The sequence below is a fragment of the Microtus ochrogaster genome, linkage group LG3 (assembly GCF_000317375.1).
Source record: "Microtus ochrogaster isolate Prairie Vole_2 linkage group LG3, MicOch1.0, whole genome shotgun sequence".
Taxonomy (NCBI): Eukaryota; Metazoa; Chordata; class Mammalia; order Rodentia; family Cricetidae; genus Microtus; species Microtus ochrogaster.
This window is the reverse complement of record NC_022029.1, coordinates 2,535,925-2,554,470: the sequence shown is the minus strand read 5'-3', so window position 1 is coordinate 2,554,470 and position 18,546 is coordinate 2,535,925. Positions and strand designations below refer to the sequence as shown.

General features: G+C 40.7%; 1 protein-coding gene and 1 pseudogene across 1 annotated transcript in view; one reads left to right on the top strand and one right to left on the bottom strand.

The window, feature by feature from the left end:
* Eif3h (eukaryotic translation initiation factor 3 subunit H) overlaps positions 1-18,546 on the bottom strand; it is a 75,719-nt gene that overhangs the window by 17,691 nt on the left and 39,482 nt on the right. The gene's annotated exons all lie outside the window — the stretch shown is intronic.
* On the top strand, positions 3,597-3,990 carry LOC106144145 (annotated as a pseudogene).

Genomic DNA, 18,546 nt, shown 5'->3' with positions numbered 1-18,546 from the left:
TTGACTTCCCAAATGGCCTACACATATTCTAACTCAAAATAACTATAACATGCTAATCGCAATCATGGAAAGGTTTTAAAAAAGCGGTCTACCACAGCCTTGACTTTAACTTGCCTTTAGACTCTGACTCTAAAACGTAGGCAGTCCCTCACTCACAGGCCTTGGCTGGGGAACGTGGTTATCGACATCTGACTCAAAGTGCAGCAGACAGAGAAAAGTCACCATGGCTTCTCATGCACAAGGTAACTCTACCAAATCAACAGCCAGTAAGAAGTGGTGAGGCTACTACCAAAGACTTTTAGGTACCAAAGCAATGTGAAACCAGACTCCCAAGACATTACATTTTTTTGAAACTTGGGTCAAGATTAAGTTGTCATCAAACACTGGCTCAGAACAAGCAGGGAGACAGTCAGCAATGGACCACACATTACACAGCAAAAAAACTCAGTCGGAAGATGCAAACAGCTTTCAAAAACAAGCAAAGCCATACAATGGCCCTGAAACAAACCAGTGATTTCAACAAATACTGTCATATTGTCAAAGCGCAGAGCATAGACATCACCTATCTGTCCAGGCACTGTAGCTGGAGAGGACTTTGAGAAAACAATTACAAGCCTCTCTCCCTGCAGCGCCAAAGGATGCCAAGGAGCACTCACAGCCTGTGAGCATTTAGCAAGACAAACTTCATTCTGTGCTTTTCCTTTTCACATTGAGACTTTCTGCCAAGCCGCACATACGTTCCAGGCAATGTTCAAAGCTAGTAGCAGATGTAGATTTAAGCAAACAGAATGTGCATTTGAAAAAAGAATTAAATACAATCTACTTTAAATGGAGAGAATTATGGAATACACAGATTTCTCAAAAGTTCCATAGTCTCTTCACCCCCCGTCTGTACCATGTATCCATCACTTGTTTCAATTAACACATCTGTTATTAATGCCACTCCTATGATGGCTTATGAATTTTGGTAATGGCTCAATTTTTCACAATAAAATGTTCAATATAAGTTCTTCTTTATCTAAAAACCACCAAAAGAAATGTCAAAATACTGCTTTGTCCTGAGTGGTTAGATATATTCCTTAAACTGATTTTGAATTTTGTCAAAATAATTTCCTTTAAATGTCAGGCTGGGGACAAGAAATAGAGGGAGGTGAGAGGGTGACTCTAGTTTATCTTTAAAACTACTTAGAGCCTTTTTACAATATCTAAAATAATTTTTGTGAGGGGTGCTTGATGGAGGAAGGTCATTGGTTGATTTAATAAAGAAGCTGCTTGACCTGATAGGTTAGAACATAGGTGGGAGGAGCAGACGCTGGGAGGAAGAGGAAGTGAGGTCAGAGACTCGACAGCTCTCCTCTTAGGGGCAGACGCCTCAGAGAGACATGATGCTCCACTCCTGCGGGCAGAGGCGAGAGCTCTGCTCTCTGAGGCACACGCGATGAAGCTCCGACCCAGGATGGACGTAGGCTAGAATCTTCCCGGTAAGCGCACCTTGGGGTGCTACACACAGATGATTAGAAATGGGCTAGTCCAGGTGCGAGAGTTAGCCGAGAAAAGGGCTGGAGCTAAAGAGCCAAGCAGTGTTTAAATGAATACAGTTTGTGTGTTGTTATTTCGGGCATAAGCTAGCTGGGCAGGCGGCCGGGGTGCTGGGGACTCAGCCCCACCACTCATATTACTACAGGTGCTGGTGTGTTTAAGGAGTTGTCCATGAACTAGAAGAAAAGTAAGAGAAAAATCACATCTTCATTCTGTAACACACAATGTCTTTTTAATCAGGTCATAAAATATAGTCAATAAATTGTGTTTAAGGGTTATGGAAACGTACTCACTAAGTAAATACAAGAGCACTGGGAAGTTAATGTCACTTGACATTTGTGTACAAAATTAATTTACACACACAGGATCAAGGACACGGATTCTTCACTCCATGAAAAACTATTACAAAATGACTACACGGTATAAGGCAGATCAAACAATAATCTCTGGGTGTGGACAAAAGTATCACATGAAGTCCTTTCAAAAGGCAGGTGGCATCTCCTTCACATTTATAGCCATCTATGAGGAACTAAAACAAGAGGCTGCAAAAAAAATTCTGAAGGAATGGAAAGTTGAGTGCCCTGCCTGAAGATCTAAGAGTAAAACAGTCCCACAGACCAGACCAGTCCTTACAGACCAGAATATGCTAACACACACCTTTAATCCCAGTAGCTACAATGACATGCACCTTTAATCCCAGTCCTAGAGAGGAATGGTTTCCTTCTGAGATTCTTGGAGGCAGGATCATCATTTTCAGACTGAGGTCGAGGTAAAAGCCAGTGGTTGGCTGTTTTGCTTTTCAGATCTTCAGTTGAACCCCAATTTCTGACCTGAGCTTTTACTAATTGTGCATCAGTTAGCATATTTGTTTTTCACGTTCTTAATTTCATCTATAAAATATTGATTTCATCTTCCAAAAACATGGTATTGACAGCAAGTTCAGAAGCTGACTTCCTATATAAATGGCCCTGTGCTGAACGAGCACTTCCAGAGGAAAGCAGACAGTTTAGTGACCATCACTCCCACCCTGCTGTTTCCAGTTTCTTCTTCAGTACATGAACACTATGAGCCATTAGTCTACTACTGCTTTACTAGCTTATACAACCAAGAATTCGTTTTTTTTTTTTTTTTTACAGCCAAAATTATTTCAAAGCTTAGGGGGAAAATAATGGCATGAGAAAATAATCACGAGGCACAAAGAGAAACAAGGTAGAATATGAGTCTGTCAGGATACAAATGGCTACATGGAAACAACCTGGGTTACTCCCATACCCTAAAAACAAACACCATAAAGCAATGGCTAAAACTAGTAATGCCCCTAGCTCTCTCCAGGAGAAAGATCAGAAGTTTGGGGTTTTTAAAATAATTTTTACTATTATTTTCTTTTGATTATTTTGGTAGTACTAGTGACAGCAATAAAACACTCTAGGGTTAAATAGTATAATTAATTCCAAGTGTTCTATGGCAGATTACCTCACAAAGAAATCAAGAACTTGTCACTATCACCTGGTGCTTGGAAATATTTAGATTAGAATCTCAAAGAACTGACACTTACCTGGGTTCAAAATCAATTGTTTTTGAACATGAGGTTTGATTAATTTGACAACCAGGTATTTATAAAGTCCTGATTTTCCATTTCTCTACTAGGAATACAGAAAGCAGAAAGACAAAGGAGATTGTACCTGACCACAAAAGACAAAGTGTGACTTCATTAACATTCATCTCATGAAACTAAACTCCTGTGTATAAATACGAATGTGACCAGAAAACAATCTACAATGAGAAAGATTACAAAAGGAAAAATACTTCTAGGCATTAAAACTATAAGCTAATTATACTCCATACAATAAAGAACAGATTCAATAAGAGAGAGACAAACTAGAGAAATTCAATTTCAGGAATAGGTAATCTTGAGTATTCTGGTATTACTGTGCGCCTAACAATATAATTACACTGTACTACACAAATTTCTATCTCCCAATTCCATTTTAGATCTTTAAAAAGAGGCATATAGACCTCTTTCCTCTTGCGGGCATCGCTGGATCGCAGCCGCCAAAATGAAGTTCAATCCGTTTATGACTTCTGACCGGAGCAAGAACCGCAAACGGCATTTCAATGCACCTTCTCAGATTCGGAGGAAGATCACGTCTTCCCCCCTTTCCAAAGGATGATGAAGTTCAGGTTGTCCGGGGACACTACAAAGGCCAGCAGATTGGCAAAGTGGTCCAAGTGTACAGGAAAAAATACGTCATCTACATTGAACGGGTGCAGTGGGAAAAGGCTAATGGCACAACTGTCCACGTGGGCATCCACCCCAGCAAGGTGGTGATCACCAGGCTAAAGCTGGACAAAGACCGAAAGAAGATCCTGGAAAGGAAAGCCAAGTCTCAACAAGTAGGAAAGGAGAAGGGCAAATACAAGGAAGAAACGATTGAGAAGATGCAGGGGTAGGGGCGTCTCATACAGTTTTCATTAAAGACTGCTTGAGTAGAAAAAAATAATCTTTAAAAAGAGAGGGGATAAACTTCTGCCCCCTAGAGGTGAGTAAAACAAAACCACTGGTGGGTGAGGGCCAATGGTGCCAGCACACGAATGTCTGGGCAGCCAGCTCAGAGACCTCAGCAGGGGCTTCTTGGGAATCCTGACCATCCAAGCAAAGTACTAACTCAACCAGAAACGGCAAAGAATTTTGGAATGCACCATGCTGATGGAGCTGGTCCACTACTGCAATCTTAACTGTCTAAAGGTAAGTTCAAATATTAAGATTTAGATTTTAAAGCCAGTTTTAAAAACACTAAATATGAGCCTGGCTGTAGTGGCACACACCTGTAATCCAGACACTCAAGAGGAGGATCTCTGTGAGTCTGAGATCAGCCAGGACTATGATTCAAGTTCCAGGTCTACAATTTTTGATCCTCAACTACAACCTAAAGAAAGAGAGGCTGGCAAAACTGGAAAGAGACAGTGCTACTGTCAAAGACACTTTGGAAAGAGAAAATAAGTTCCTATGGGTTCATTAAATAAACGCGTTTATGTTTCCATAGTCACGTGCCCCACTTCTCTACGTCTCCAACTCCTTCCCTGCACGTTCCGCTTCATCCAAACGTTTATTTATGGGATAAGGACCACAGAACTTCATGCTGAGACAAACAGTCAGGCAGAGATCTTTGAGAGCAACTCACGATAAATCTGAAGGCTTGAGCAATGCATGCTTCCTTTTAATACCACGTTTCATTTCCTGTTCAGATACTGTTCAGGGAGACAGTTCCCAGCCCAGGGGTCTGGAATTTCAGGGTAAATTTCTCCGAATCACAGGCATATAACTTCTGTGAAGGAGAACCTAAAGCTCTCACCAAATTCTCAAAGAGGCTTAAAGATCCAAAAGAGGTTAATGGGTGCTAAGAACAAGACTGAGTGAACATGGCTGTCAGGGGAGCCTGTCCTCTGTGGAGGCAGGAGACAGGGAGGAGCCTAGGTGTAGGCAGTAAAAGAAGTCCGGCTGGGGGACAGTTGTGGAGTAAGACAGACCAGCACTGGCCTGCCCACCAAGGAGACAGAGTTCAGAGAGAATATACAGCTGTCATACACATACCTCCCAGACCAACCCTCTTCTTCCTCCAACCAAGAACCAGAAGTAAATAAGCACGGGGCTAAGAGGAATGGAGCCTCCACTCAACTCCTCTGTGGCCCAGGTGAGTGGTTCCCATGATAGACAGGAAAGAAGAGCCCTGCCTCTAGGAAAATGTGTTCCTTTTTCTGCTGCCATGAATGCACTGAAGACAATAGTGCAGTCTCACAACCAAACGTATCTCTCAAAGAACACACTGATCTTAACCTGCAGCGGTTTGTTTTTAAGAGACTTCTAAGACTCATTAGAGAGACCTGTCTGATGAGCTGTCCTGAAGCTCATAGAGATACTTTTCTATGGAAGGCGACTTTGGCCACAGGGAGCTGGGAAGCAACTGCTACTGAAAGGCTTCTAAGAAAATGACTGGAGGAATGTGTTGGAAGCTACAAAACAGACCAAGGGGGCCCTCTGTTCTGTTTCTGCTCGAGCTTCAAAAAGGAATTCAGGGTTAGTTACGACAGGAATAAGCCGAAAACTACAAACACGCACATAGGTAAGTGTAATTAGCCGTTCAGCAGGGGCATTTCTCCCCCCGAGTTATACAGTGGGCAATTTATCCCAATCACATGGTGAAGATATGCCAGAGCCAGAAGTACAGAAGACAGGATACAGTGTTTCAAAGCATTCTCAAAGCAGACTCCTCTTAAAAAGACAGGTATCTTTTCCTGCCAAAGGACTACACCCTCAGGCACTGAGGGGCTCCTATGCTTCCTCCTTATATTTGGGAATCAGAATCAGAATCAGAATCAGAATCAGAATCAGAATCAGAATCAGAATCAGAATCAGAATCAGAAGAAGAAGAAGAAGAAGAAGAAGAAGAAGAAGAAGAAGAAGAAGAAAGAAAGAAATGAGAAAAAAAGAAAAGAAAAAGAAATTTGTGTATATGAATACACATTCCTTTGTGTATTCACCTGAGCTCAAACATGGAGACCAGCTAGGTGCTGAGAAGCATGGAGCAGACAAGACACAGCTGGCATTTAGGGAAGGGAAATAAAACACACAGCGGATTGGCAGCCAGCAATCAAGGTCCCCTCAGATGCCTGAGGGACAATCTGTACACAGTTCTCCAGGCCATGAAAGTGAACAAGCTGCTGTCAGGAGCAATGAGGAACTAAAGCTTAGAAGTCAAAGGCTTGGCATCAACCCCGGCCAAGTTAGTACAGTGTAAGAAAACCACTGCAGTCTAAGCAAACAAGAGGCTTACACTGCAACACTGTGACTAAATAATGTAAAAGAAAATGCTTATATGACAAGACGCTCCCTAAAACTATGGTTTTAAATCATGTACATTCAATTCATGCAATGAAATGAGAATGATTTGGTTTGATGCTTACACCATGATAGTGACAGCAGTGAACAGTCAAATGGCAACTGCCACTTTTTTTGTAAGGCAGAATCTTAGAGGAAAAGCAGGGGCCAAATAAATAAACAGAATTCTCGTTGTTTCTTTGCTTGGGTTTGTAAAATTAGAATCAACTGGTTATTACTGTGTTAATAATGCACAGAAATAAATTTAAAAGGCCAGTTTCATTATAATTTTGTTCTATCACCCTAGCAATCACAAATAAAGTGGAAATGAAAACAGGGCTCACATGAGTGGCCAGATGTCAGCAAAGAGAGGACAGAACAGGAATTGGTTTCTGAACTGACAGGACAGTTGTAGGATATACCTCTGTAACAGATGTGTGCTCAGAATCAGGAAAAAACATGTATAACACACACACACGGACACGGACACGGACACGGACACTGGTTTTAGAATAAGATGAGACCAAGGAGTTTTAGGGGAGCTCTCCACATTGACTATCCTGAAGCGGACACTCACAAAACATCAGTAAGCTTGACCATGAATTCCAGGTTATCCTGGGCTACACAGTGAGTACCAGGCTAACCTGAGCTATATGACAAAATCCTGTCGAGGGGGGAGAGGGAAAGCGGGGAGAATGAGAGTATCAACCAACCATACAGACATCAATGATTGTCTTCAGGCTTAATCTTCTTTCAGATAAAGAAGTAGCATTTCTCAAGCCTTTAGCGGATGTGCACCTTTAATGGACACTCATGAAACTGAGCTTCCTGAGCAATCATTTCAGTTTGGATTGCATGAGTAAGGGTGGTTGCTTGCAAAGCTCTTTACTCAGATTAAGAGGGCATCCATCAACAGTGATCAGTGATCAGTGGCCATTGCTAGGGGACACTGGACAAATGAACAGAGAATCATGGTGATTTCACACTGGCTGTCTAAAGAACAGGACAAAACTAGAAATTCATAGTTTAATTAGGGAAATATGTAAATTAGATCTTATCCTTGACCTAATTAAGCTGTGGGAGCTACATGCACCCTTCTGAAGAATTTAGATATTTTAAAAAAATGTTAAGCAATCTCATCAACTTTGTCCTCTGTAAGTAAAAATTACCACGGTTTACTTCAAGTACAAACACTCGAGCACTGTATGTTTAGCTACAGCATGCCACCTTATTTGAAAGAATGTGGGGTGGCTTTACTGGCATTAAGTGTGCCGTAAACATGGGGCAAAATTTAGCTGTGTAACCTTCTCACAATTGATCTGGAAAAGTGAGGTCAAGCACATTGTAAAAGAGAACACTTAGAGACCAAAAGTTGGAATTTATTGTTTCTAGTATTTCCTTTTACACTGAGTTAAACCAGAAAGCATGACATTATTTCATCGAGTCTAAAACTCCACCGAGAGTGACAAGGAAAGGCCTACCACTTTAACTGTAAGACAACCAGGGACTAAAGGCTGTTCTCATAATTCAGGTACAGAAAATTTCTCAAAAGGTTTACGTGCCGAAGGCTTGGTTTCCAGCTAATGGGCATCTACGAAACAAATGGATCTTGAGAAATTGGATCTAATCAGTGTCTTTCCCCCTTGCTGGATTCGTAATGAGAGATAGTGACTAGGCAGGGTGCAACCGAATGAAGTAAGTGCAGACACGAGAAATTATACCGGGCCTGTCAATGCTCCCTACTGCCTGAAAATAAACAACTTTGCCCACCCTATCCTTCCCTCAAAATTTGTTCTACCTCCCCTCCTAGGAACAATGGGGTCGAGTTACTGTGGCTGAGACCTCTGAATCCATCAGCAACATAAACCTTCCCTTCCCTCTTTTTAAGCTAGGCCAGGTGTTTCTGTCAGAGTAACATGAGGCTGACTATCAGTGATGCTGCGGAAGCCGTTCCTTGTGAAGGAAGCAGTATACGGGTATTCTGTGATAGAAGCCACCTTCTAAAAGCACAACTGCACCATCAGTACTGGTTCCAACACACTTCTTTGCAGCCATGTATCACAGTTCACGTTAACAAAATAAAAACTCTTCTCTAAAATCAGCTTTTCCACGATGAGCACAGGAACTACTCTGCACGGAAGCAACACGTGTTCAGCCTGGCTGTGGGTTTCAGTGTGAGTGTGTTTCTGTGTACTTATTAGTGAATGTTTTTTTGCAATATTATTCAATCACTAGTTTTGTAAAGGAAATGACATGGCTCCTCTACTTTCTCCCAAAATCTACTTTTCACTAACTTTGTAACCAATTTCAAATGTTCTTTGCCACAGCACGACTTGCTGGTGCAGAAGTCCTGTTCTGGATCTTGTTCTGGCAGAAGAGGTTGCTTATCTTTAGAGAGAGGACTCATCATCTAGAGAATAATCCCTCAGAAAATGTAAGAAAAACTCAGTTGATTTACAAATGTCAGCATAACTTACTTTTAAATCTTACACTTTGGTGGCACTGTGCCACAACTTAACAATATCTTACAACGAGACCAAAGCCGTGGGGAAGAGCAAATGACTAAATGCGCCAATAAAACCTATCTTCAGACACACGTCATTATAATTTCTGTTTATACTTCTTTTTCAATTGCAGTCACACAAATATTCTCATTCTCAACAGCTGCAGATCCATATACCATTCCTAAACAAGGTTTTACAACATGGGTAACAACGACATTTTGTTTGAATAATTCTTTCTGGGGTGTGGGTGGAGTAGGAGCTGAACACACTCAGGTTCAGGTTGTACCGTCAAAAATGTTTCCAAACTGCCTAATCTTACTGGAAAGCAAGCCTCAGTTTGTCTTGAAAATACTAATTTAAGCACCGGAGTTGTATTCAAGCGTCACATTATTTTGAGACAACAATGACACTATTTTGATGCCTGAATGATCCTCTATGGTATACTTTTGAGATGGGACTACGAACACAACAGCAGAATAAAAGGTAAAGACAATGAAATATACACACAGAGCAGTCTTTCTAATCACACCTCCTAGTGCAGGTATATATTAACCAACAAAGCACATGGTCAGCAGACCACAAGCCAGAGCAAACGTGGCAATGCGAATGGACAGGCAGGCAAGAGAAAGGCCAGGCGTGAGCTGCTGCCTATCTTTCATGCCTTTCCTTGCAAAGTTCCTGCTCTCCAGAAAGGATCGCAGTTCTCCATCCTGGGGACCACGTGCTTTGAGAAAGTTCTCTCACAATGCTCTATGCTACTTTGCCTCTATTTTTCTAAATAAACTACTATGTCCTTAACAAGGTGGATGATCACCAGAAAACAGTGGATTTCTGCTAAAAGGACGCAGATGAATTCTGGAGTAGCCATTCTTATGACACCTAATAATAACAATAACATTTACTAATTTATTCAGTGATTAAGACTATCTAAAATATTGTGATGACTTCAAGCTTTCCCAGATATCAATATGAACTATATATGAAACTGTCTAAATTTAGAACAGATGAATGGGGATTATAAAGCCATTTTTACTTTTATTTTCCCAGAAAAACGCACTGTAGGAAAATTACGATTTCAGATTCGCTTAAGTCCTGCATATTGACCCAATAGCCTTGCTCAAGTTAGCATCACCTCCCACCAACATCATCTACAATAGCAGTTAAACTAAAACAGTGTAATCCTCACCCAAAATGTACACAATGTAGGAGGGGAGGAGAGAGCACTCAGTGGCAGTTAAAATGTGGCTTAGTCACAATACAACATGTGTTCTAAAATGCTTGAGTCCAATATATTATTCTGTCCTAACATCGAGAGCTCAGCCCTTAGCTGACTAAAGTAATACTACATGATAAATTATATGCGCACAGTTAAATGGAACTCCCACATACTGAGAGCAACAAGCCCAAAAGAAAAATGTTGGCACTAAATAAAGGTTCCATTTACTATGTGCCTGTATTTCACTCAATCGATCAGACATTTCTACATTTCCTATATAAGGCAGATACTTGTTTTTCCAATGGACTCAAGAATAACTTGTCCATATACAATAAGAACCTGATAACGATAACTCAAGGCTAGACTTTCCAAACTGCCAAGACTTTTGTTATTTTCAATAAGCTATAATAATGTTTACGTACAGTGACTAATTCCTTTCATATGAATACAAAGTAAAGTTATAACTCAAACTCTAAGGGAAGGAAAACTATGTCCATGGTCATGAAAAAACTAACCATATGAAGTAGGCATATTATATCAGAACTACAATATCAGCACTCAGGATGATGGGGCAGGGTTACTCAAGTCCAAATGGATCAAAGACCTCAACATAAAGCCAACCACCCTGAACCTCATAGAAGAGAAAGTAGGAAGTACACGTGAACACATTGGCACAGGAGACCACTTTCTAAATATAATCCCAGTAGCACAGACACTGAGAGAAACAATTAATAAATGGGACCTCCTGAAACTGAAAAGCTTCTGTAAAGCAAAGGACAGGGTCAACAAGACAAAACAACAGCCTACAGAATGGAAAAAGATCTTCCTTCACCAATCCCACATCAGACAGAGTGGTGAACTCAAAAAAATTGGTCATCAAAAGAAGAAATAATCCATAAAAAAAAAATGGAGTATAGACCTAAACAGAGAACTCTAACTCTCAACAGAAAATCTAAAATGGCTGAAAGACACTTAGTCATCAGAGCAATGCAAATCAAAACAACTCTGAGATCCCATCTTACACCTGTAGAAATGGCCAAGATCAAAAACACTGATGAAAACTTATGCTGGAGAGGATGTAGGGTCGAGGAACACTTCTGCATTGCTGGTGGGAGTGCAAACTGGTACAAGCCCTTTGGATATCAGTGTGGCGATTTCTCAGAAAATTAGGAAACAACCTTCCTCAAAACCCAGCAATACTACTTTTGAGTATATATCCAAAGGATGCTCATCATGCCACAAGGGCATGTGCTCAACTATGTTCATAGCAGCATTGTTTGTTATAGCCAGAACCTGGAAACAACCTAAATGCCCTTTGGTTGAAGAATAAGGAAAATATACATTTACACAATAAAGTTCTAGACAGCAGAAAAAAAATGACATCTTAAATTTTGCAGGCAAATGGATGGATGGATCTAAAAAACACAATATTGAGTGAGGTAATTCAGACCCAGAAAGACAAATATCATATGTAATCACTCATAAGTGGCTTTTAGAGATAAAGCAAAGAAAAACCTGCCTACAATTCACAATCCCAAAGGACCTAGACAATAATGAGGATCCTAAGAGAGACATACATGGATTTAATCTATATGGAAAGTAAAAAAAGACAAGATCTCCTGAGTAAATTGGGAGCATGGGGACCATGGGAGAGGGTTGAAGGGGAGGGGAGAGGAAGGGAGGGGAACAGAGAAAAATGTAGAGCTCAATAAAATCAATTTAAAAACTGCAAAAAAAGTAAAGAAAAAAATTTAGTAAAGACTCAAAGTTCAACTACAGTCCATTCTCTAGTCAGAGTGAAGTTTAAAAGCCAGATAAGCAAGAGACATGCAAAACAGAAGAAGCTCAAGAGGTTGACCAGACATCCCTGTGGATCTTCAGTAGATTATTCTGCAGAGAAATTCAGAATGTCAAAGGCTACGTTTAGATCAAAAACCATAAAAGATCCGCCCACTACAGAAATGTCCATCACCGGGAGGATACAGTCATGGTACACTTTCATCAAAAGTCAAAGTAATGTCAGTTGAAGACAGAGTAAAAAAAAAAGTACTGGCAATATGAGAAGACCATTTTCTTAAGCACTTCACTGGCTAAACAAACACTGGCAATCAAGTCCAGACAGAGATCAAAAGATAGTTTAAGGGGGAGGTAGCTCAGTCTGTAAGGGACGAGGCCCCAAATTCTCGTCTTGATCACCCATGTCAAAAGCAGAGCACTCTGATACATGTGTGTAATCCTAGCGCTGGGGAGACAGCCAGATTCCTGATGCTCACTACAAAGCTCAGAAACAAAACTGGAGAAAGACTGAAAAGCCACCCAATCTCAGCTTCTGGTGTCTACACATCCACTCGTCATACCCATGCGCATATAGACACAAAAGTATCATGTAAGAGACACTATCTTATTTGATGTGATAGAAAGTAAGTTCACTTGCTTGTGCTGTAACTATCACTTCTTTCTCTCCAAGCATTTCTCCTTTACTTTCCACATAACTGAGATTATATGTTTACTTATATAATATTACATAAGGACTTCTCGCCGCCAGATGAAAGACTCACAACGTGAAGTAAAATTTCTGTTTGCTCTGCTCTGTCCCGAAAACATTGACCTTCCACGTGAAAGCCAATTTATTAGGAGTATCCAGAGTAATCCCCCCACTTGTTCTACCCAGCACCCTAATCAAGGGAATATACACAGTGAAGCGCTGTTTTACATGGTTGGCTACAGTTATAATTAAGCCATGAAGTTTTGTCTACAGAACTCTGCTTAGAAGATAATCATCGGACACTGAATTATGACTAGTACATTCAACCCTGGTCCAGGGAAAATCAATTAAAGTTGCACAAATGTTAAAAATCGAAGCATCTAGGGTACCTACCACCTACAATAACACTTTACAGATGGCTTCAGAGGACAAAACTTTCAATGAATAGCTACGCTATCAGAAATGGTGGTAAGTAAAGCCATAACCCTCTCACTAAACAGTGCGGCGGGCTTCTTGACCGGCGAGGAAGAAACACCCACCACACAAGGATTCTTCTCAGATCACACTTTACTGAAGTGCATTTGGTTGAGGGAGAGCATAAAGCGAAGGGGGGCAGGAAACGAGAGAGCAGGGGAGAGAGAGAGATGAGAGAGAGGAGAGGCTAGAGGGAGAGAGAGGTGCAAGGCGCTGGGGGGGGGGACACAAGAGAGAGAGCCGGGGGCACAATGGCGGCTGCTTATATAGGGAATTGGCACATGGGTCACCCTGTGATTGGCTGCCATCATCAGCTGACACCAGACTGCATCGAGATAGGCCCAGGGACCCTTATCCACAGCATGCGGGAAGCGGGGGACACGTAGCTCTCAAAGGCATAGCCAAATATGGGGTTGTTTATAACCAACAAGACAGGATGTGGTGCCATCTTGTAATGGCAATCCTGTCCGGCTCACTACAAAACAGAATGACTTTTTGTTGTTACAATATTTCATATAACAAATTTATTTCCATAGTGCAATATAGCACAGCTGACTGCACACCTATTTACTTCTAATATGGACTTTTCCTGTACATTAATCTTCTGGGGCTATCAAAGAAAGAAAAAGGGGAGGGGCGAGGGAGGGAGAAGAAAAAGTAGGGGTTTCCTCTGTACCATGAGTTTTATTTTTAGCTTATCTTTTGTGAGTACACAAGAGTGTAAGCGTGGGAAATGCATCCACACAGCACAGCATCCACGGGAAAGATGGTAACTCGTGCACTTGGCTCTCTTCATTCATCTTTACATGGGCTCTAGGGATTGCACTAAGGTCTCCGGGTTCCGGGTTTACACTGCAAGCACTACCAGCTCAGTCATCTTGTCACCCCTGTCTTATATTTAATTCCCAAGAGAAACTGTTGCCGTACAGAGAACCAAAATGAAAGAAGGCCAGAATGAGATGGTAAGTTCCACAGACAGGGGCATTTTGGCTGAAAATTGTAATCATCCATAATACATTCACAAGCAGGCTGTTCCTGCTGGACCCTCTAAAATAGAGACTTACAAGAAGCACAATTTTAAAGTAAGATTTCCAGGAAGAACTTTATGATTACCTGTAGCTATCCTATCCTATCATACCTAATAAAGTGATACACTTCTGCATTTCTTCTTAACCACGTAGCTGTTTTTATAAGGCACAGTCCTTAATAAAATTGCTATACTTTTCCTGATGGAAGAAAACAGAGAAATGTGGAATGCACACAATCTCTCCAGACTCAGAACTATGACCAGTGCTAAAATCCAAAGACTGGAGGAACAGAGAGGGGAAATAATTCCTTTGAACTGGAAACATACACTGGAGGATGTGCGCAGCATGAAAGCAACAGCACTTTACAATGTTTGTAAATCAATATCCTGCAGATGCTATGATTAAGCAAATCGAAAATCTGCCCAATTACAAAATGTTTTAAATTGTTAAATTAAAAAGAAATATTTACCACTTTTTTGAGAATATGTAAATCATACTTTAACACACATTCATCAGAGACACTTCCTGAAAAAGATTTTTCCCACACTTTTTATTTAGAATATGTAGAATATGTCAGGAAGATATTCAGAAGACGAGGCTGTAGCACAACCTTTTTACTATAAGGCAAATCACATCATTTCCTCCTATTTGCTTAGAGAACACTTGAAGTTCTGTGTTCTCAGTGTGTGATAAGCACTGACCAGAAGGGAGCCTGAAGGAGAAGCGGAGCATCTGGTGAAGCACTTTCCAAGCCCAAGGACCACATCTGCTGCTGAGGTTAGGGTCCGGCGAGAGAGCTGCAACCTCCATGCAAACAGGAAGAGCATAATGCAGAGTATGAAAACATGCTTCATAGAGCACTTTCTTCTTTTCTTGACAATGTGTTAACAACTGAGGCTCACAGAGAACTAGGAGAAACATTCTCATAAATTCCTTCAAAGCATCTAGGAGTTCAATAGACTTTTTACCCCATGGCTTCTGACTACATCCCTCCTCCACATATATCAGCTGAGCTTTCAAGACAAGATGGATGCCATTTCTCTGGGATTCATCAATTTTGCTCTTTTTGTTGTTCTGAAACATACCAAGAAAAGAATCTGAGATAGAAGAAACAAAAAACAGAAGAATAAAACAAAGCAGTAAAGAAAATCTGACAAAGTCCAAAAGAGCCCAACCACATTCAGCAGTCCTTCTCCACTTACCTCCAGCTTTCAATTTTGTGCCATAAACAGCAACACGGAAAAAAAAATCTTTGCTTGCTGCAGTATAAATTGCCTAACAGTTCTGACACTTTTAAGAGCCCCAACTGTGCCGTGAAAGGTTCCCCAACAAGGAATGATCTGCACAGTGGGAGAGGAACCCACTTAGATTTCCTCACAGCTGTGAGGACTAGTCTCTTGGAGTAACAGAAACCAAGGGGAGACTAGAAACTCCTCAGAATGCTGTTTCCATCACCTCATACCATCAGCCACTTCCATTAGTGCCCAGGAGAAAGACAAGGAATTACCTAGCACTTTAGGATAGCAAGCTTCACTAAAGACAAGGAACCCACCACCAACACAACATAAATGAAAATCACAACACTGTACTCTTCTATTACTAGGATAAACAACTAGTTTAATAATAATAATAATTTTTAAAAAGCCTTAATCTATACAAATTTATGGAGCATTTTGGTACCCAGCTTCTGAAATCAAACATTATGGCATGCTACCATAGAAAGCGTGAGGTTCTGGGTTGCACTCTAGCACCACAGAAACTATGCTGCTGTAATATCAGCACTTAGGAGGTGGTATCAAGAGGACCATGAGTTCAAGGTCATTCTTCATTACTTAGAGTGAAGCTGGCACGTCTTGGTGGTTTTATAAAGAACCTGGATATCAGCAAGAATAAGACAGTCTACATATCTTGAAAATAAAGATAGGTGACCACCTAGGAGACTATCATCCTCTATATGAACAACATGAGGATGTGAAATCAAATCCAAAGTCATACTCAGCCTGGGTGTAATAGCACAGGCATTGAAGGAGCAGAGTTCAAGACAGCTTGGTCTGTACGGTGAGTTCCAGGACAGATTTACAAAAGAATAAAAAGGTCACTTTATAGCTGATTACTAAATTATTCCAACCAGTATTCCTGAGTACCTATCCCTTTAGACACTACAGTAAAAGCTAACAGCCAGCCTTGAAAGACAACACAATCCTTGCCTTCAAGTAGCCACACACATAAAAAAAAAAAAAAAAAAAAAAAGGCAGGTGCAAAGAACAATCAACTGATATAAGGCAAAACAATGCAAAAGGAACTACAGAAGTGAAGGCATTGATAAATGCTTCTCAGAAAATGTTAGCTGTGCTAGACTTTGAAGGCTGGGTAAGTTAGCCAGGCAGAAGAAGTCGGGGCGGCATCACAGCCTTTCCAAGACGGTATCTTTGAGCCTTCTGCAAGGCACAGAGCATGAATACAAACTTTAAAGATGTCTAACAATCTCAGATTCTATAATGGCCATGGCAAAAGAACAAGAAATGAGGCATGGTAGATAGCTCTGAACCACATCTCAAAGGGCCAAAGGCCAGAGAGACAGACTCTGCTTACAAAATTGGTTTTTAAAATGAAGATTCTCAGCTACCAGCTTTAGACACTGGAGTGGAATGAGGAATAAGTCAAAAGGGAAGACTTGTATAAGAAAACTGCAAGAAAAGACAGCGGTGACCGGTGAGGTGATTCCAAAAGGCTAAAAAGAATCAACATAAGAATTGGAAGAAACTCCGCAACTTCTCATGCTACCTATAACGTGGGCTTGTCAAAAAGTGTATGACAACATCAGAAAAACAAGTGAATTCTAGAAGGCACTTGAGGGTCAGTACAGAATGAATAATGAAGGGTGTGCTGCAGACAACTTCACTCACAAGGAGACTGCAAATCTGAATCCTACCTGCTTCAACTCTGGCGCTGCAGGAGGCAAGCAGATCTATCTCTGTGAGCTCAAAACCAGCCTGGTCTAAATATTGAGTTCCAGAACAGGCAGGGCTATGTGGAGAGACCCTGTCTCAACAAACAAACAAAAAACAGAGAGCAAAGGAAAAAATACACTAACAAATATCGTATTTAATAGGCTAATTTATCCCATTGTTTCCTCATTTTAATCTATATATTATTCATATGACTGAGAAAACTGAAGCAATCCAATGGAAAAGTTCAAAGAGTTTTGCAACATGCAACAGCTTATTGAAGGGACCACAACTAGAGTAAAAAAATCTTCCACAGAATGCACTCACAGAGTAACAGACATGCTAACCACCCAGCACTCATAAATAAGACAAAGCCTGTAAAATTATCAACTACACGAGACAATTTTATCATAAGTGTCTTGACATGGAGTACTTTTTAAAAATCTGAAAATTCTACATAAAAGTGGGAACAACCCAGCTGTATTCTGAGGAGAGAATGAAAATATAAAGTACGACATATTCCTATCCAAGGATGTAAGAATGAAAATGGATGAACCAGAGAGGATGAGCCTAAAATGTTAGTGCCAATGAAAAGAGGCAAGACAGAAAAGATATACTTTTATAAAATCCAAAAATCAGACAAATTATAACGTATATAAACACAGCTGCAACAACTGAAAAGATGAAATGCCATAGATGTCAAAATACTGGTTAGTTCTAACGGGAAAACAAGTAGATTTTGATCAAGCAAGAAAACTCTAGGGAGAGTCAGTGGTACTATCATGGTCTATTTCTTAACCAAACCAGTGGTTATGGAGATGTGTGCTTTCTAATTATTCTCCAAGCTATGCATTTGTTTTATGTGCTTCTCCTGCAAACATCTTTTGCAATAAAATGCTTTAAAATGGGATAGTTTTTAAATTTATTTATTATACGTACACTTGCCAGAAGAGGGTGCCAGATCTCATTACAGATGGTTGTGAGCCACCATGTGGTTGCTGGGAATTGAACTCAGGATCTCTAGAAAAGTAGCCAGTGCTCTTAACCTCTGAGCCATCTCTCCAGCCCCTTAAATGAGATATTTTTAAATGATGCAAAGATCTCAAAATTAATGGGCAAAGTATATATCAGTTTTCTAAAAACAGTGTATAAGTGATATAATTGCTTTGGGAGACAACCAGGCAGTTCCTTAATTACATGTAGTTACCATGTAACCTAGCCCTTTTTTCCTAGGAATACACTAAAGAGAATACACAATCTTACACTAACAAATGTTTACAACTGCACTACTCACAAGTGATGAATAAGCAAAAGATAATGTGTACACATAAAGAAACTCTTCCTGGCCGGGCGGTGGTGGCGCACGCCTTTAATCCCAGCACTCGGGAGGCAGAGGCAGGCGGATCTCTGTGAGTTCGAGACCAGCCTGGTCTACAGAGCTAGTTCCAGGACAGGCTCCAAAACCACAGAGAAACC